This window comes from Brienomyrus brachyistius, chromosome 6, assembly GCF_023856365.1.
Source record: "Brienomyrus brachyistius isolate T26 chromosome 6, BBRACH_0.4, whole genome shotgun sequence".
In the NCBI taxonomy this organism is placed as follows: domain Eukaryota; kingdom Metazoa; phylum Chordata; class Actinopteri; order Osteoglossiformes; family Mormyridae; genus Brienomyrus; species Brienomyrus brachyistius.
This window is the reverse complement of record NC_064538.1, coordinates 7168776-7189453: the sequence shown is the minus strand read 5'-3', so window position 1 is coordinate 7189453 and position 20678 is coordinate 7168776. Positions and strand designations below refer to the sequence as shown.

The window sequence follows — 20678 nt, the reverse complement described above, 5'->3', positions numbered from 1 at the left end:
CACAGCTGCTGTCAGTTCCCCTCCTGACCCCTTAGCCCAGGGAAACTCTCAGAGCGGGCGACTCCAGGGCAGGTGACTCTCAGGGCGACTTATGGGTTGACTACCAGGGCCAACGACTCACAGGGTGACTCCTAGTGCAACTCCTAGGCTCGACGACTTGCAGTGTGACTTCAAGTGACTTCCAGGGTGACTCCCAGCACAGGGGACTCTCAGGGTGACTCTCAGTGTAACTCCCAGGGCGACTCGTAGGCAATTTCCCAGGCCGACTCCCTGCGTGACTCCCAGCGCGACTCCCAGGGCTGGCGAGTTGCAGAGTGACTCCCAGCGCGACTCCCAGGACGACTCGTAGCCGATTCCCCAGGGCAACTCCCAGGTTTGACGACTCGCAGTGTGACTTCCAGGGTGACTCCCAGGGCCGACAACTCGCAGGGTGACTTCCAGATTGACTCCCAGAGCGACTCCCAGGTTCGACAACTCACAGTGTGACTTCCAGTGCGACTCCCAGGGTGACTCGTAGCCGATTCCCCAGGGCGACTCCCAGGTTCGACGACTCGCAGTGTGACTTCCAGGGTGACTCCCAGGGCCGACAACTCGCAGGGTGACTTCCAGATTGACTCCCAGAGCGACTCCCAGGTTCGACGACTCGCAGTGTGACTTCCAGTGTGACTTCCAGGGCGACTCCCAGGGCGACTCCCAGGGATCGCATGGCCAGCAGCAGGTGAGGCCTGGAGGACATGCTGCCCCAGCTGTACTCATCTCCCCTCCCCTCTCCACAGGACCCAGCCTTCCGCTGGGGGGCCTCACACCCTCTGGCCCTTGCTGTGTGCAGCTGGAGAACATTGAGGGGCAGTTCCATTCCCAGGTGGTGAGGGAGGGGGGCATCATTCATCTGGTTAATTAGTAGCTGCAATTGTCTCTCAAAGGCTGTGTGGCTTGGTGCTGCTGGAGGGACAGCATTGTCCCCCGACCCACGAGACTAAAGACCCGCTGTCTCTCCCCTATCTGTCCGCATCTGTCAGCATGACATATCACTTGCAGCAAAAACCCAAACGTGACCTGAACTAATTCACATCTCATATAACCTGTATCACTCCTATGAAAGTATCCAACATAACTTAACTATTAATAATTTCTTTTTTATTGTAACAAAAATATCTAATTTATTAGATATATTATTTCCTTGGCAGATATATTTATACAGGTGTTGCCTCTGTATTTATAAATATTTACTGTATTTATACACCTCTGGGATCTGGGTTCGAGTCTCCGCCATGACCCCATATGTGTAGTTTGCATGTTTGCCCTGTGTCACTGTGGGGTTTACCTCCAGGTACTCTGGTTTCCCCACACAATCCAAAAACAAACTGAAGCTAACTGGTGTTACCAAATTGTCAATGGGTGTGCTTGTGTGAGTGAATGGTGTGTGTCCTGTGATGGATTGGCACCCCATCCTGGGTTGTTCCCTGCCTTGCACCCATAGGCTCTGGACTCTCCATAACCCCAAATAGGACAAGCAGTTGGATGAATGGATAAATTTATGTGATAATTTTTTAATTGTCATTTTTTAAAACATTAAACAATGCATGTCAGCACAAAATGAACATTTAGTGTTTGCAATGACTGTACATCATCTTTTAAATTGAACAAAATATTTTACAAAAAATATTAAATCTTTTTTGACACTTGGAAAAGAACAGGACAAAGACTATAACTGAAATGTTCAACTATAACAGGACTCATATGTTCAATTTCCTAGAAAGATAGAGGCAGAAAAAAATTCCCAAACAAAACAATTAAATCCATTAAGCTTGGTAATAATCACCCATATGAGTCATTACCAAGTCAGCATATATCCATCCATCCATCCAGCCATCCATCCATCCAGCCATCCATCTATCCATCCATCCATCCATCCATCTATCAATCTACTAAGTACTTATCCAGAAGAGGGTGGAGATCATCTCATTTGGTTAATAGTGGCCCATTTGAGAACATTTCTAAAGAAGGATTATCGTGTCTCACTTGCTGACTTGATATCTGTATAAATCAAAGTCTCTTTCTGTGGGAGCCTGTGTACGGTAGCCGGGGCAAATTGCAGGATAGACTCTCTCTGGCAATCTAGCTGTTACAATAAAGCGCTGATTGTTGTTGTTAACTGTCTCTCCCTGGGGTGTCCCCTGCTTTCAGTGTTGACACAGCCCCCTCCCAATCCCCCCCCCCCCCGCCCACCCCCGGATGGCTGTACATCAGAAGCCAGCGGGCCCCCCACACCTGGGCATGTTTGCATAGGAAGCCTTGCTGGGTGTTGCTTCATATGCCTGACGACTGGCTCCAGTAAGTCTGGCCAGCTGTGCTGAGGGGATGTAAGCACGGCTGCGCCTGGCAGTGGGACTGCGCAGCTGGGAAAAGCACGCTCCCAGAGACTCAGCAAGGGGGGGGTTTGACCAAAGCCCAACTATTTCAAGACCATACTCATTTCTTGCTCTCTCCCTCTATGCCCCCCCCCCCCCCCCCCCCCCCACCGCCACCTTTTCTATCTTGCTCCAGATATGTTATTCAACTCAAAGGGTTTGTTTTCCATGGGTTTTTTTAGAGGGCTTTTTTACGATGGGTGACCCCAGTCCCAAAGCTCAGTCGTTGCTACGCTGTCCACCTCCCCCCTCGCCTTGCTCCTTCCTGCATCGTTCAGACTGTCGGAAGGTGTTTTCTCGTTTTCCCTCGCGTACTCTTGTCCTCTTTTTTTCCGCTGCCATTTAAGCCACCTCTTACGCCGCTAATTGCCTGTATTTCGTTCCGTTTGACCTCACCCCCCCCCCCCTCCTGACGCATACACACAGAAATTACCCTGGAGTCTCTGCCTCAACATCTATCTTTATTCATCATTGTCCTCTCTCTCCCCCTGTACTCATAATCCAAACTCTGGCCTTACAGCTTGCTTCAGTCCGTATTAATTCTTTCCTAACTGATTTCGTGTGGACCGAATGTGCTGAAAATAAATGTTGAAATAACTTCTCGAAAAAAGAACAAGTATTCCTGAAAACTGCTCAGCATTTAAATGGCTCAGCAGTGTCTGAATCATGGAATTTATGTCGCTTCTCGCGGTTATAACAAAGACCGTCTTGTATGTCGGGTGACATCGAAATCGTTCTTAGCTTCTGCCTCATTTAAAATAATAGCATAGAATGATCCTCTGCTTGAAAAGCAACTTGGTTTTTTTTTGCTATCCGCTACATGTGTTAAGGGATCAGCCCTAAGAACTGCACACAGGTCAGGTTGAGAGTGCAAGCGAAAGAATCACCAAACAAAGGGATCACTGGCACCGACGCTTGTCAGCTTCCTGCAAGGCTGCTGTCGGAATGTGGGCACATCCTGGCCAGGAAGCCGCATGCTCTTGTGTGTGTGTGTGTGTGTGTGTGTACAGTATGCGGATCTGCATTTCTGCATGCCGCCCTTTCTGTGTGACTGGCAGACTCAGGGCCCATCATCTGACGTCGCACTGACTAGCGCCGCTGGGGCAGGTGCTCAGACCGCGGCCGCCCCATTTCTGGCAGAGTCGGGCCCACCGGGGGGAGATACTGCGGCCCGATGCAGCCATGGGTAGCTGCATGGGGCAGGTGGCAGAGTGGTTGGGGGACAATAGCCCTAAACAGTATGTCCCAGTGAGAAACTGCTACCTTTTATGATGCTTAGTTAACCAGCAAACTGCCTTCCTGAATAAAACCCCAAGATAGCACTAAATAATTGCCTTTTTCCACTTGAAAACCATACAGGAAATTAGCCAAACCAGGCGAAATGAGGACTAACTCATTTAATTTCTGTAATCAGGAAGCACCTGAGCCACTGAGCGTGGCATTAACATATATTAGTATCACAAGGTTAACCCAGTTACAGTGACTAGTTTCTGCTGACTAACGGCGCACAGTATCCAAATACCACCAGTTAAGACCTGTAATAAACGACGTTAACAAAAGACAAGGCAGAAAGATGCCATTAGGGAAGTGAGAGGCAGCCTAACCGGTCCTGTTGCTGGGTTCCCCTCCACAGGAGAGTGATGTGTTTGTCAGTCACCAACAGGACAGCACAGACAGCAGCAGTGTCAGTGTGCCGTACAAATGGACACCAGGTCACTCTTTCACGACTCCAAGTTGTTCTGGAGAAACTAATGCCAAAAAAAAGAGACTAAAATGACCTAACACGAATTTCTTTATTCTGTCACTGTTACAATATCTTTTGATAACTTTAGAGAACTGAAGACAGCGATTTGTAAATCCATCTCAATGAGGACGCCGTTTGGCTGGCTGTGGCATTAGCTGAGTACAGCCTAACCCTAACCGTACTCCTACCCAAACCCTCGACCTTGGTGTCACTGTCGGAAGCATATCTGTGTCGCAGACTCAGACTGTCTGCTCCTGTCCAGGTGCATTTCAAAGACTGAGAGTCTGATATCCACCCACAATTTTGTTTTTCTGAAACTGGAAAATTATGCATGGGTAATACCGTTGTTGTCTTCTTCTGAAACCGCAGCTGCCTGCCTCGTGTTTGATCCTTCCTGACGCAGCAGTCCGATGGCGGTAACTCTACGCCGCTCGCCAACATGAATAAGATCAGGTTAGCCTGCGAGGCACTCTCGCGAGTCCGGGGCTGCGGCCTGCGGCCTGCGCTGACGTCTTTAGCTCTCTGGCTGCTCAGTTTCCGCCTCGACCTCAGGCTCGGCAGATCAGATGCACACCTGCTGCTTAGGTGTAAATGCAAAGGCACCCCGGAATCTGCACACACATACATGCGTGCCCCCCACTCCGGGGAGCGCGGGGTGGGGCAGCCACGGCTCCCTGCTGCCTCTAGGAGACAGGAAGACCAGCAATCTGACCGGAAAAGCAGACGGAGCCCGCTGACAAATGGGCAGCATGAGGCACTCACACAGGCTCCTGTGTCCAAGTGGGGTGGGGGTTGGGGGGAGATACAATGGCCTGTTTGAGGGCAGGCTGGTGGGGAAAACAGAGAGGAGCGGATCCCTCACGGGGAGCCATCGACACCCTTCTCGTCCTCACTTACTCTCTCTCTCTCTCTCTCTCTCTCTCTCTCGCACACACACAGGTTTGCAATTATACCTTTGTGGGGACTCTCCATTCATTTTTATGGGGCAAACTCTAATCCCAACAATGATGACCTTAACCCCCCACCCAGCCCTAACCTTACCAATAAGTAACTAATCAAAATACGAGACTTTTGGCATTTTTAGGTTTTTGATTGCAGTCACAGATTTTTGTCGGGTCCTGAAAAATGGAAACTACGTCAAAATAATCGGTTTTTAATCGCATTGTGGGGGCCATATGGTCCCCATAATGCAATATAAACATAATCCTCAAACACACACACACACACACACACACACACACACACACACAGCTGGCCAGTGACCAGCACGGCTTCTGCTTCCCAGGAACTTTCAGTGAGAGGCGCATTCACATTGCTTGCCTTAAATACAGACTGTATTTTTATCTAGCAAAGAGAGACTGGTAATTTTCTGGGACGCCGATTTAAAAAAAGGACAAGGGAAAAAAAAAGAAGAAAGAAGAATAAAAAAAAACCTATATCTCCTGACAAAAGCATAGAGTGGATATTATCTCGCCGCAGCTGTCCCCAGTGCAGGCGGTAGCGGCTGTCCACAGGAAGTCGGCCTGAGAGGAGCCTCTTGAAGACCTAATCAGTGAGGCGCGGCAGGATGTCGCACAGAATAGCAGGAAGTGAGTCCTGGCTCCAGCAGGTCTGGGGTTCGGAGACACGGGGCCAGCAGCACGGCCAGCTGTGAGGCATCGCCGGACGTGCTGGGGAGCGGAGCCCGCGCCAGGGGGGGCTGTCACCGATACCCGGGGGGCGGCCCGGGCCCTGCAGCTGAGCAGCTGATGCCTCGGCAGCTCACTAATAAATCCAGAACACTGCATTTTACCAGCATCGATAAATGTATCCACATACATATAAATCCAACATGAAACATCATGGCATTATAACAATACAAAGAAATACTCGTCTGTCCTTGTTCCACTGTAACGATGTAAAGTATATATATAATATATACAAGATAAACAAATGTGCATTGTATAGAGTAATACATGAAAATGACATTTATTTATTTAGCAGCTGCTTTTATTAAATGCGACATACGTTTTTACTTTTTGAAAAAGTAGGGTCAGCCAAACCCTGGGGGGCCTGGGTGTTAAGGGCCTCGCTCAGGGGCCCCAGTGGTGATGAGATTCGGCTGGTGCTGGCATTTAAACCAGCGACCCTCAGATCCACGTCATAGCCACTGAGCGACGCACTGTCCTACAACGGCAGTATAAATGTGCCAAACAGCGAAGGTACAGATAAAGTACTGGAAACCATCATGTATTTGTCTTTAATGCAGTCGGAGGAATGAATTTATGATAGTGAGCTGATTGTGTGAGCGGAAGGTTTACCCTGGCCTGGCCTTGCTGCGTTCTTTCCTTGGGGCTAATCTGGTAGAGTCTACCAGCTGCCCAGCTGGCAGTGGTAACCAGGAAGTGCCTTTCAAACAGTCTGTCAGTGCTGTGCACATGTGTGACCCTCCCCCCATTCCCCAGTTCTCACAGATTTTCTCAATGATTTTCTATAAAAAGCCAGGAGGTGTATGCATGTTTGGGCCAGGAGGTGTATGCGTGGTTGGGCCAGGAGGTGTATGTGTGGTTGGGCCAAGAGGTGTATGCGTGTTTTGGCCAGGAGGTGTATGCATGTTTGGGCCAGGAGGTGTATGCATGTTTGGGCCAGGAGGTGTATGTGTGGTTGGGCCAAGAGGTGTATGCATGGTTGGGCCAGGAGGTGTATGCATGTTTGGGCCAGGAGGTGTATGCGTGTTTGGGCCAGGAGGTGTATGCGTGTTTGGGCCAGGAGGTGTATGCATGTTTGGGCAAGGAGGTGTATGCATGTTTGGGCCAGGAGGTGTATGCGTGGTTGGGCCAGGAGGTGTATGCATGTTTGGGCCAGGAGGTGTATGCGTGGTTGGGCCAGGAGGTGTATGCGTGGTTGGGCCAGGGCCAGGAGGTGTATGCGTGGTTGGGCCAGGAGGTGTATGCGTGGTTGGGCCAGGAGGTGTATGCATGTTTGGGCCAGGAGGTGTATGCGTGTTTGGGCCAGGAGGTGTATGCATGTTTGGGCCAGGAGGTATATGCATGTTTGGGCCAGGAGGTGTATGCGTGGTTGGGCCAGGAGGTGTATGCGTGTTTGGGCCAGGAGGTGTATGCCTGTTTGGGCCAGGAGGTGTATGCGTGTTTGGGCCAGGAGGTGTATGTGTGGTTGGGCCAGGAGGTGTATGCGTGGTTGGGCCAGGAGGTGTATGCGTGGTTGGGCCAGGAGGTGTATGCGTGTTTGGGCCAGGAGGTGTATGCGTGTTTGGGCCAGGAGGTGTATGCGTGGTTGGGCCAGGAGGTGTATGCGTGGTTGGGCCAGGAGGTGTATGCATGTTTGGGCCAGGAGGTGTATGCGTGTTTAGGCCAGGAGGTGTATGCGTGGTTGAGCCAGGAGGTGTATGCGTGGTTGGGCCAGGAGGTGTATGCGTGGTTGGGCCAGGAGGTATATGCATGTTTGGGCCAGGAGGTGTATGCGTGGTTGGGCCAGGAGGTGTATGCGTGTTTGGGCCAGGAGGTGTATGCCTGTTTGGGCCAGGAGGTGTATGCGTGTTTGGGCCAGGAGGTGTATGTGTGGTTGGGCCAGGAGGTGTATGCGTGGTTGGGCCAGGAGGTGTATGCGTGTTTGGGCCAGGAGGTGTATGCGTGTTTGGGCCAGGAGGTGTATGCGTGGTTGGGCCAGGAGGTGTATGCGTGGTTGGGCCAGGAGGTGTATGCGTGGTTGGGCCAGGAGGTGTATGCATGTTTGGGCCAGGAGGTGTATGCGTGTTTAGGCCAGGAGGTGTATGCGTGGTTGAGCCAGGAGGTGTATGCGTGGTTGGGCCAGGAGGTGTATGCGTGGTTGGGCCAGGAGGTGTATGTGTGGTTGGGCCAGGAGGTGTATGCATGTTTGGGCCAGGAGGTGGCCAACCTATGGGAGCATACGGGATACTAACAGGCTATATAGGGGGCCTAACAGAGACAACTACACACACAGTACCCTGACAGGTTTAGATAGATAGATAGATAGATAGATAGATAGATAGATAGATAGATAGATAGATAGATAGATGGACTGGCATACATGCAGGTAGACAGATGGATGGATGGATAGATAGATAGATAGATAGATAGATAGATAGATAGATAGAGAGATAGATAGAGAGATAGATGGACTGGCATACATGCAGGTAGACAGATGGATGGATGGATAGATAGATAGATAGATAGATAGATAGATAGATAGATAGATAGATAGATAGATAGATAGATAGATAGATAGATGGACTGGCATACATGCAAGTAGACAGATGGATGGATGGACAGATGGACGGACAGATAGACAGATGGATGGATGGATAGATAGATAGATAGATAGATAGATAGAGAGATAGATAGAGAGATAGATGGACTGGCATACATGCAGGTAGACAGATGGATGGATGGATAGATAGATAGATAGATAGATAGATAGATAGATAGATAGATAGATAGATAGATAGATAGATAGATAGATAGATAGATAGATGGACTGGCATACATGCAAGTAGACAGATGGATGGATGGACAGATGGACGGACAGATAGATAGATAGATAGATAGATAGATAGATAGATAGATAGATAGATAGATAGATAGATAGATAGATAGATAGATGCCATCTTGCCCATGTGCTCTGCTACAGTTCCTCCTTTCTGGAAGTGCTGCCCTTCCCCTGGCCATGAGCTCGCTGCTGGGGTTCTGCCACGCAGGCAGCGGGCTTGATTACTGTCCGCCGGCTAATCTGGGCCCGTGAAAGGGCCGGCCGGCTCCTGTGCCTCCTCCGAGGGCCTCGGAATGCTTTCACTCCACACACAAAGAGGGCAGTTTAGGTCCACAGCTTTCCCAGCATTGTCATGCTAAGAAAGGCAGAAGAAAACTGGCCCATTAGCATTTGAAGGAGTCCCAACATCTGAAGGAAAGATGCTCAAGGCCCCACAAAAACAGGGGAAAAAAAGAGAGAGCCGGGCTTTCCTGCTCATTCATCCACACTCCTGCTCCCTCATTCACACACTCGCTCCTTCCCCCTTCACTTTTCTCTCTTTACCCCCTCGTCTTTTTTGTTTTCTGATGCTGTACCATCTGTTGAAGGGTTTGGCCCATTTTCGAGAGGAATAAAACGTAACGGCGCCGCAACGAAAGCGGGGAGACGGAGCACAATGAGCTGGCTTTTATTAAAAGGTAATAATACTGCATGGAATCCGCGAGGTTTAGAACACAGACCTGCTAACAGCACTGAGCTGCACCACCCACAGATCATTAAGTCCTTGTTGTCGACAAATCGGCATTTATTTCCAAGGATGACCCAACTACAACTGCTTTCACGAATATTTAGATTCGTGATTTATGGAATGGTGAGCCAGATATTCCATAATTCACTTTCTGCGAATGCCATCACATCAAAGACAGTGGTTTGATTGTTAATAGATTTAATTATCCTGGTGACCTTCTTTCTTTTTGAGAGAATGGTATAATTATATAACTGTTTGACAATGTACTGTTGGTTAAGCATTGCCATTGGTGGTTGAGGTAGTGTTCACATTACTCTGTTCACTTATTGGTTTTAGCAATCGGGTTATTTTAAAAAAAACTTTCTACTACGAGAAGAAATGCTTTGGCCAACTGCTTTCAGACAGAATGTCCAAGCAATCTACTGTCTCTTAAAAAACTATCCTTAGGATAAACTAGTTTTATCCTAGTTTATCCTAGAGAAACATATGCCATAAATGGCAAGCAAGCATTGAGATAATATCAAATGCAATCATCCTGATGTAGAAGAATCCGGCATTACTGAGGAGACCTTATGATGTAATATCAGAGGAGGTCCACAAAGCGGCAGATGCACATGCTGAACACATGATCTCACCCCCCCCCCCCCAGAAATGCCCCATAATACAATCCATCAGCCATCCTTCTGCCTGAGTCAGCCAGAGTAACTGTTCAGTGGGGCGGAGGCAGGGGTGTGGGGGGGGGGGAGTGGCTCCCACTGCCAGCTACAGCTTACGAAAGACGCGTTCAGTGTGGCACAGCTGGAGGAAACTGGGACGGAGGAGCCCTGTGAGTCTGGGGGGTCCTGAGTACTGACCAGTGACAAGCATTACTGAGGCTGCTGGAAAAATGGCCCTTTATATTTGCTGAATTGTCCTCTACAGCCGCCTCTATAATGCTCTATAACAGTGTTTCCCAATCCGGTTCTCCGGGACCCAGCAGACAGTCCATGCTCCCTCGCGGCTCCCCACTGGGGAGCAAAAATGTGGACTATCTGGCAGGGAGCTCGGAGGGAGCAAAAACATGGATCCCCGAAACACTGCTCTATAACGCAATAACGTCAAGACACCCGGGATCCTGAGCACATCAACATTTATGATGGACAAGCAGACCACGGGCTCCCGCATTATCCCACTGGCCTGCGATTCCTGGATTTATGCGGTGACAGAACCAGTGGGGTGTTTCAGGAACAGCCAGCTGGAGCTTGTTGGACAGTGCAGACGGCAGGGATCGGCATACAGATTCACACCAGTTCCCTGTACTGTAGCAAAGAGAAGACCCTATGAAGCCCCATGAAACCTGAAAAACAAATGCTAGAGGAACGTGCAAATAGTTTAAATTGACTCTCTTTTTACGTTTTTTACAAAAAGAGATTGTCTTCAGCTTTCATGTGTTGAGGTTCTGCTTGGGTGCAGGTTGACTCGCATGGCATGTGACGGCGAGAGGCAGCGCACAGCCAGCAGGAGGTGGCCAGGAGAGACACCCGCGTGTTCCCACGCATGCGTGTGTGGGCCACAGGTGGCCACAGAGACAGCGGCGGCAGTGCCAGCGCACGCCGGGGCGAGAGAGAGGCCCTCTGTGCCAAGGCTGAATTTCTGATGACTAACACACAGCCTGCCTCACAACCGTGTGGTGAGTAACTCCTGCACCTGGCTGACAGTTAAGGCATTGCGACAGAACGGGAGGGGGGTGGAGTTTTCAAGAACGGAACGAAAGATGCTGCCAAACAATGAGAGCAGTGACTGCCGCGGATGTGGACCTGCAGCTGTAGGGCGGTTTGCGCAGAGCACGGGCAGCCGAGGAGAGTTCCCTCTTAACGGAGACGGAGCCTCCTCCGGCTCCCCCAAGGAGACCCTCTGTCAGTGGTGCTCGCACGCGCACGTGCAGATGCACACTTGTGCGTACACGTGCAAATGCTTAACTGCAGGCTGACACCGGCCTTCCCGGGCCGGACACCTGCAGCTGTCCGTACAAGGAGCCCCGTCTTTATTTATGTATGGGGGGATCTGGACCTTGAGTAACAGTTTTGTCCCTTTTGGGGGGTGGCCACGGACGGCGAGGGGGGGAACCCAAATTTTACAGGTGTCTCCAATTTGTAAAATTCTTTCTGTGAAAAGAGCAAAGTTTGTTTATTTTGAATTTTACGTATATTTCTGGCAAACTGTAAAATGTTACCCTGCAACTTGCTGTGTTCTAATTCGGTTTTCTTCGTATTTTAACTGACAGAAGCAGTTTGGTGTCACCCACGGGGTCCCCGGCCTGACAAATAAAGAAGATGGCATCCCTGTTGATGCCTGTGGAGTTAAGTGAGGCTCATTATAAACTGACAAATTGAACCTACGTTTTCCCACTGTCATACACGCTGAGCGTGGAAAGCCACAGATTTGCTCCGATCGCTTACTACAGTAGTTCAAACAGCATGAAAACATGTGTTGCTTTTAAACCGAGAGGTGTTGGGACACAGCAAAATTACCAATAAATTATAGCTGAAGTCTGCAGGAGACCAACTGCAAACATTAAGGGATTCACTGAGATCAATCGCCACACTCTCAGTCTTACTGCCCTTGTCTCTTAGCTTTGTTTACCTTTGTCAACCAGTGTCCAGTTATCACTACATTTTCATCGTTTTTGTTCTGCCCACAACCTGTTTCCTCACTGATGTCACATATCTGGCCCATTTCTTGTCTGAGACACAGTTTAGATGCTGGTCTTATTGAGCTAAACCTGCCTGTGAGGTCACATGACTGTCGGCTGTCCCCTGGTTCTGGCTGATTTCTGATTGGCTCTTTGCAGGTTTGAGTTTTACATGAGGGGCAGAAGTGTTATGCATGATGAGTTCTAGGGGGGAGTTGCGTCATAGAGACCCAGTTATGAGCAGCTGTGCTACAAGGGGGGAGGGGTTTATTAATAGAAGCAGAACGGATTTCTGCTCAGTTGTTAATGGGTCTATTCTGGGAGAACGTGACTTTGGCTGTGTCTGTGAAGCTGGACCCTCTATGTAAGGGCTCTCCTCAAGAGTACCTTATTATTGTCTCCAGAGAGGAAACACATTTCTCTTACTCTTCAAAGATGGCTTTATACTCGTAATAGCTACTGCTGTTTTGCTGTTTTGCTGCAGATGGAAACATTCTATTTTATTTTATTCATTATATTATTCATTCATTACAGTGCAACCTTGTAATGAATATGTGGTCATGCATGGTTGGATAGATGGCCAGATGGATAGATGGATGGCTGGATGGATAGATGGCACTCCTCAGGAATGTGACAGTGTGTGCAGACTCTCACTGCAGCAGCTGGCAGCTGGTGTGAGAGACACAGTGCTCTGTGCTGCCGTTACCCCTGCTGAGCTCAGAGTCCCCCAGTGCTGAGACATCTTGTGGGCAGCTGGTCCTTTGGGGCGGGGGGGGGGGGGGAGGGGGTAATGAGGGGAGGGGGTGGGGATGAGGTAGAACTGGGAGGCATACTCACCGAAGAACGGCCACACAGCTGGCTCCTATACCACCCAGACACCAAGCCTCCCTCTGCTGCATACTGCGTCCATGCACACGCACGCACACACACGCAAACACACGCACACACACACGCACACGCACGCACACACACACACGCACGCACACACACACGCACACACGCACACACACACGCACACACACACGCACACACACACACACACACACACGCACACACACACGCACGTACGAACACACACAGCTCATTACACTCCACTCTCTGGTCACGCTCCTCTTCTCTCTTGACTCTCGTACCTCTGATGGCCTTGCCTTCCTCTGATGTCACCCCTACCCCTTACGTAATTTCCTGATTAAATTCCCATGACCTACCAGTTCTCAATAACGTTTTAGAAGCGGAAGCGATGGGGACGGTTGCATCGTCGCGCGCGTGCGGACCTGTGTCCTCGCGGCCGCCCGGAAGCCGTGTGTGGCCCCTGTGTGGTCCGGCCCCGGCCCCGGGCCCTTTGATATCAATGGCAGGGAGGCCATCCCTCTGATCTGCGAGTGACCGTGATCCTGCAGGGAGGTGGGCCGCAGGCCATATGGGCCGCTGGCTGGGTGTTACTGGAGCCTGGCTGCCGTTCCCAGAATTCACATGATAATGAAGCCATTAGTCTTTCAGCCTGCGCGGGGCTAAAGCTGCGATGAGGTGCTTTTGATGGGCCCCAACCTTGGGTCCTTCCCACCACTGGCTGCAGCAGCTTGCCAGCCAGCCCCAAACCACCTGTTTGATTTTCCCAGGCCTGATGAGGGGGGGCTTTCTTAGCAGGATTCAGGAATTTTTTCCCCCTCTGTCTCTCTAACTCTTTTACTCTCTCTCCTTTTTGTCTGCTACTGGCTATACTTCCCATTAATTCTGGAACCACCCCCCCCCCCCCCCCCCGCTGCCGCCCACCCATCCCATCTCTCCCTCCCGCATGCAGCGCTCACACACACATTCCCGTCAGCATTCAGGCCGGCCTAAAACATTCTCAGGGGAAAAAAACGAGGGCACCTTTTGTCAGATTAAGGGTTTCCCTCTTTAGTCTGCGGTGGTGGCCGGTGCACTCTGAAAGCAGGGCGTTTAACAAAAAAACCAGAAAGGTTACGTGCCTGCGGCCAGAGAGCGGCTATGACACGAGTGCCACAGGGTCACGTCGCGTAAAACAAAGAACAACGGCCAGCATGATGAGGGGACACTGCTGCTGTCTGTGAAATGTGTAGCTTGGGTGTGTCATATCGATCCAGCCATTTCCACTATCATTAAGACCAGCTAACTAGTTATTTCATAATCTGAGTTTAAATGGAAAAAAAGAAGCTCTTTGCCAGAGGTGGCTTAACCATATGCTAAGAGGACTGTCAGAATGTTTTGGTGACCATTACTGTCGCTGGAATAACCCCCCCCCCCCCATGCTGTTTGCCCACAAGGCTTCTGGCCAGAGTTGAACACCTGTTCCCTTTTCCCAGGGTTTGTGTAGAGGGTGGTGGTGCTGGGGGCAGGGGGTGGGGGGGGGGGGGGGTTGTGTGCATTGTTGTGGGCCAGTCACCTCACAAAGCAGGCCCTGGTGTACTGGACAGGTGGCTTACACTTTGCTATGAAAGACAGTCTTTTTTTTTTTTTACAAATCTGATCATCTGTTTTTTTATAACACAAACAAAAAAAAAACAATGAGGCTTTATAAGCAAATAGCTCACGTTCTTCACTCCAGGTTCCATTTCCTCCCTGGAACACAGCCACACCTGTAGCTGGCAGCGTCAGGCCGGGCTCACGAGGTGGGGGGGCCACGCCCTGCCAGGTGCAGGGAGCAGGGGAAGGTCAGGTTCAATGACAGCCGTGCAGCATGCCGGCCAAAACGGCAGAGGGAATCGCCGCAGGGATTTTCACAAGCACGCTGTTGATCTGTAGCTTAATTATAAAATGCACGGCTTATTCGAAAAAGAAAGCAGTGGGCTTAGTAGTCCTGCCCCCGTGGTATGTGAGGGCGTGAGTATGTGTTTGACGGGCTGACAGCAGGCAGTGCAGGTGAACCCTGAGTACGCTGATAGTCAGCTGTTTGTTCTGCCTTCACAGAAAAACGCCCAAGGCAGAAGAAGGGAAGGTGACCGTCTGTGTGTGCAAACGTCCATTCAGCAGAGAGCTGACAGGATCCATGGGGTGGGGAGGGCAGAGACACCAAGGTAGGAAACGGCAGACTGTCTTCATATCGCGATGCATCAGTGTCGGGGACGTGGCCTGTTTGTCACACTTCCCAGAATTCCTGTCCCCCTGCTCCTGTACAGCACAGACTGAGGGGGCTATAAAGCGTTAATTTTTAGGTGTAACTAAGCAGATGATGCAAAGATGCTGTATGGGTCACTGTTATGGCCGCCAGGGTGACAGGCCTCTGTCACCCACCCCCCACTAGACCATGTGAATATCCCTCAGCGTTTCCAGACCCGGTCAGGCAGGATAGCGAGGTGATGAATCAGCTCAAACAACTTCACTCCTGAAAGCACGCGGTGGAGGCGGAGCTCCCAGCAGGTGCTCGCTCGCTCAGCCGGCAGCCGAGGATGGCCGAGGGACGCGGGCGGCTGGGTGCCTAGTGCTGCGTGCGTGGTGGTGGTGGGGGTGGGGGGTGATTACACTGGCTGCTGAGCCTCGCAAGGTGATTCGGGGTGAGAGGCGCGTAGCAGGGGGCCACAGGGGCGATCCTGCAGCGGGTCAGCGACTGCACCGTCATCAGGATCCGGCTCGCGAGGACCGATCCCGGAGTCATGGAGTCACTGCTGACTCCTTGTGTTTATAATTCCAGCTCACGCGGCTTATACTGCTGCCCCAGCGTCTTATGTGTCTTTCCTAAACCACACAGTGAGTGACTCTGACTACTAACCACTAGCTACAAACTACCCACTGCAAACATATCAGAAACTTGTGCTAACCGAAACATTGTAGTGTGAACATTGCCAAGACCCCTTTCATTCCCCAGAGAGCAGAGACGAGCCCTGAACGCACGCATGAAAGGCAGCCTATCCTCCGGTCCTGTCCAGATGGGCCTGCTCTCCCCCAGCAGGCCACTGGAGGAGCTCCGGGCCAGCGCTGGGCCTGCAGACGGCATGGCGCCATTCATTTCTGCTTGTTTTTCTGTAGAGGGTGACAGCTGGCGCCTGCATATAAATCTCGGCCTGCTCAGAGACGCTCTGCCACGGCCCAGCTGTGAACAGCTGGTCCCTCTAAAGAAGTCTTTCTATCCCGGGACAGATTCTGAAGGTGTGACAGAGGAAACATTGGGTATTGTTCTGCTTATCTGTGCTGCTCCTGTTAACGGACATTCACTGTGTGTAAATGCATCTGCAAATATATTCCTGAAGCCTCCCACGGGAACAGCTGCAGAGCAGCTAACAGCCTTTGATATTTTCCTCCCCACTCCATACTTTTTTTTTTTCTCTCATTGAAAAAAACAAACAGAAAATAGCACAGAAAACTTCCTTGCTTTTATTTCATGCTTGGGAATGTAATATTGTTTTAAAGAGCGATTGGTAGATCTGCATCGTGCAGTCCTCATCAGGCTAATGGTGCTGAAAATAAAAGGGGTGCTTTAATTTCAAAAGGGCTTTGAAAATCAAATGGAAGCCGGACTGAAAGGGAGAACTCGAAATAAAGGAATTTGCCCCCTCTCTCCCTTGCATGGCGGGAGGAATTAGCATTTTCAGCTGGATGAACGAAGTACAGCCGGTCTGGTGAGTCGTACTTATCAATGGGCCAGCGGGCCGCGGGGGCGATCCTAACTTGTACCTTGTATTCTCACTGATACCTGTGTTAAGTGGCTTTGGGATCCACTGCTAGCTCAGGACCCTTAACTCTACTAGAGCACACTATTGGGGCTTCATGATGCGTCCCGGCTGAAACGAGGGCTTGCCTAATTACCCCCCCCCCCCCAGTAAACGAGGCAAGAACACAAAGAAGGTATTGATTGTGTTTATTACCTTAATATGCAGGCCGAGCTCACAGGAAGAAGATCCCTTCAGGGATGTAACGCTCTGGGAGATGAGTTAAATCTTTCATGTGTAATGGAGGAAGAATTATAGGCAGTAAAGGAGGGGGAGGGGCGAGAGGGGGGGTGCAGGGCTCAGCATGAAAAGGACTCCAGCATTATCAGATTTGCTACAAGATATAACAGTGTCTCCCATTGTGACCCCCCAGCCCCTGACTGTGTATGGCTCCAGAGCTGGCTTCTCTAAGCAATTGCAACTGGAGTGGAAAGTATTCCACAGCACAATATCTGTGCTCTCAATAGATCTTTGCGTGCCATTGGTACACTGTCACTAGCAGATGGCGAGCTAATTAGAAGCTATTAAGTGCTTTGATAGTGTGTGTGGGAACCAGGATGACGGAGAGCCGGTGCTCAGGCCATGAATGTGCAGACAAGCCGCTGCGAGGGCCCACCCAGTATCCTCCTCGAGGCTGGGGGACGAGGACGACTGGCGCAGACGGCTGCCCCGATGCTGCTGCAGGGATCATAGGGGGACCTCTGGGAGGCAGGGGGGGTCTTTTTCAGATCGATGGGACACTCCTGTGCTGTGTGGTTTAGCCGTTTTGTTCTGGAGATTGAATCTGTCTTAGTGCCAAGGAGAGCAAATTACCTGGTGTGCCGGCAGTTTCCCAGATGGGCCGCACTGACAGAGAGTCCCGCCAAGTGCAGAAACGCTCTGTTCTTCCAGCAAAAGCAACATCTACGTGGCCGAGACCTACTTCGAGTCCAGCATGCATTTGATCCAAGCACCTCTTCCTACCGAAATCAAGAAAATGGCCACCGATGCCAGCAGGCAGAATGTCACTGAACAAGAAAGCTTGTTTAATTTCTGTTGGCACTGTGCAAGTCCGATGACATTATTTGTTTAGTAGATGATTTTATACAAAGCAACACACAGGGATCCAGGCCCTGGAGCAGTCAAGGCCTTGCTCAAGGGCACAGTGGTGAAATCAGTCTGCTAATCGAGGGATTCGAACCAGCAACCTTCTGACGACAGCATCCAAATCCACTGAACCACACACTTCAGGACGTATCTCACCCAGGGCACCGGAGCTGCGGAAAGGCAAGCTGCGCATGTTGCCATCCATCTGAGATCAGATAGACAGGGAGATGCTGTGTCATCAACATCACTCAGTCCCCATCTCCCAAAAGGCAACAGACCATAGCCTGTTCCAGAAGGCATTTCTACCAAAATGTTGTTTGACGTGACATAAAGAGAATTAATAATTACAAAGAATAGCGGCGATAATGAATAGCGTATGTAACTCAAAGCAAAGGTTCCATTATGTAATATGTCTCATGGAGTTAGGGAATTAGAGGGGCTTTGACAAAAGTTGAAGGCTTTTGATAATCACACTGTTATTAAAATCAAACAATGACTGAACACAACTTCAGTTCCTACTTTGAGCTTTGACTCTAAAAAGTGGGATATCCACTCCAGATCCCAGAGCTTAAAAAGCAGGGAGAGTCTCCACTTTTCAAACGTCACTGCAACATAAGACACCAAGCTGAGCCTGCAAAGAAAATGCACTGTGTGTTTGACAGCTTTCTTAGTCACAGCAGCCCAGTGACCTTGGATTTGCTGACTGCAGAGTCCAGAATCCAGTCTGCTTATTCACAGGGGGGAAGTTTTACTTCTACAACCACAAGTGAAGGGATACTGCTGTTATGCTTGCAGAGGGGCAGACATTAGATGCAAGGACAGCAGATATTAATGTCAATTATATTCCAAGTGTCATAACTAACCTGTCTATCAGTCAAAGGTCAACTTCATTGCAATTGTGCACGAGAACAATAAAATGAGGAATGTGGGCACAAAAGGTCACAAAATATGTCCCCATATTCAAAGTTCAAGCGGTGCCTTTCATATTTGAATAAATAAATTTCAACATAAGTTGAATAAATAAAGCAAAATCACCGGTTCTGTCTGTCGCTTTATGAGAGCTGCACCTGCTCTATGTGTGGAGAGCCAGGCATCATTACTGAGCCATTTAGACACCTTACAACAACACATCCAGAACACATCCATTTCACTTCTGGAGTGTCCACGCCAAACCGATTTACAAAAATATAATGTTATATTTTACTGGAAGCTACGCTCCCACTTTTGTGCATAGTCAGTGCCCCCCCCCCCCCCCACCCCAGAACTGAGCGCCTGCACAGGTGATGTTTATCAGTCAAGCGGCAGCAGCGAGATCTGGAGACACAAACATAATCCTACGGGTGAGGAGGATGTGTCAGGAATGTCCAGCACTGGTGACTGAGACCTTGATGCCACATCATGCTTTCTCAGTGCCAGTCTGAAATACGACTACAGTGGAAATCCATCCATCCATCTATTTTCCAAACCATTTATCCTATTGGGTCGCGGGGGGTCCGGAGCCTATCCCAGAAGCAATGAGCACGAGGCAGGGAACAACCCAGGATGGGGGGCCAGCCCATCGCAGGGCACACTCACATATACAGTGGAAATGACTGTATAAATGAATATATATACATACAGACCATATATACAACCATATATCATCTACAAAATTATGATTTTATGTCTGTCAAAGTATGTTAAAACCTCTGTATTTGCAGCAAATTCACCCGTGGATTTCTTGAGTCAACCAATAGTATACAATGTTTGACTCCTCAAAGCCTCATAAAGCTGTTTATTCACTAGGTTAATTAATTAATTGTGCTCAAGGGGAGCCCCCCCAAGGAGAGTTTGGGAACTGAAGTAGTGTCCGTCCAGCCATCCAACAAGATATCAATAACTTTTTGGAGAACGTAATAAATTATTGTCATTTTGTTACTGTCCATTTGCATACATTATAATGTAGTCATTGGCCCCCGAAGGATTACCAAACACAAATGTGTGGCGTTTCATGTTATTGCAAAGGTGTTACTAATTATAAACCACCAAATGAGACTGCTTGTCAATGAACTTCTTAATCCAGAAGAAATATTTTAGTATTACAATTTGAATTTCAGTTAATTACTACATGAACTGAATGTTTTCCTTGAACCTAGTGGTTGTTTCTAATATTAAATACATTTTTGTAAACAAATGAATAAGGTAATTTTTCTAGAACAAATTTGTAATATTTTTACTGAATTAAGCCAGTGTTCCAAGACTCTGCATGAGCACTGTGCATGAACTATATACATATATAGATGTCAGTAATGCAGTAGACCAGCCCTCGCCTCCTCCCTATGTAGTGTTTAAGCAGCAAGCTGCCCAGCCTTGCCTTCAGCAAGTCCTCTTCAAAGAGCCGTGTTGGTAAAAATGAGCTTTTATTGGCCTCCCACCTCAGTAGTTGTTTTGCATGTTGCGGTTTTGATTAGCTGCATGACTCGCACGAGAAACCGTTACTCTTATAATAAGAACAGGGGTGTGAAAAAGTGTGAAAATATCTCTGGAATGTCCTCTTTACTTATCATAAATATGTCACTCAGCTTTCTCACGTGCAGCTTCCGATTTACAGCCCCTGAAAGGCTATTTTTCTTAGAGATAAAGAGGGTGTAGTTGGTGACTGACTTCCTGTTTCTAAAAAGGAAAAGTCTCCATGAAACAGGAAAAGGCGCGGCACTGGTGGAATCTGCTGGGAACAGATCTTTTGCAAGTTCCCCCGTCATCCCTGAGTTAGTGTTTGCGACTGTTGGTATTTGCCAGCTGGGGATTAACATCGGCAACAAAAGTTAAACTTTACTTCCAATAGCCCTTGATAAGCACACGGCTGGGGGCCTGAGCTAACGGCCACAGA

General features: G+C 49.4%; 1 protein-coding gene and 1 long non-coding RNA gene across 2 annotated transcripts in view; one reads left to right on the top strand and one right to left on the bottom strand.

Moving 5' to 3' along the window:
- Window positions 1–20678, bottom strand: part of LOC125745529 (protein kinase C-binding protein 1-like) — a 311418-nt gene that overhangs the window by 122979 nt on the left and 167761 nt on the right. The window lies entirely within an intron of this gene.
- LOC125745559 (uncharacterized) lies at window positions 11657–19841 on the top strand. Its single transcript, XR_007398699.1, has 2 exons — window positions 11657–11726; window positions 14988–19841. It is a non-coding gene; the product is annotated as an uncharacterized LOC125745559 (long non-coding RNA).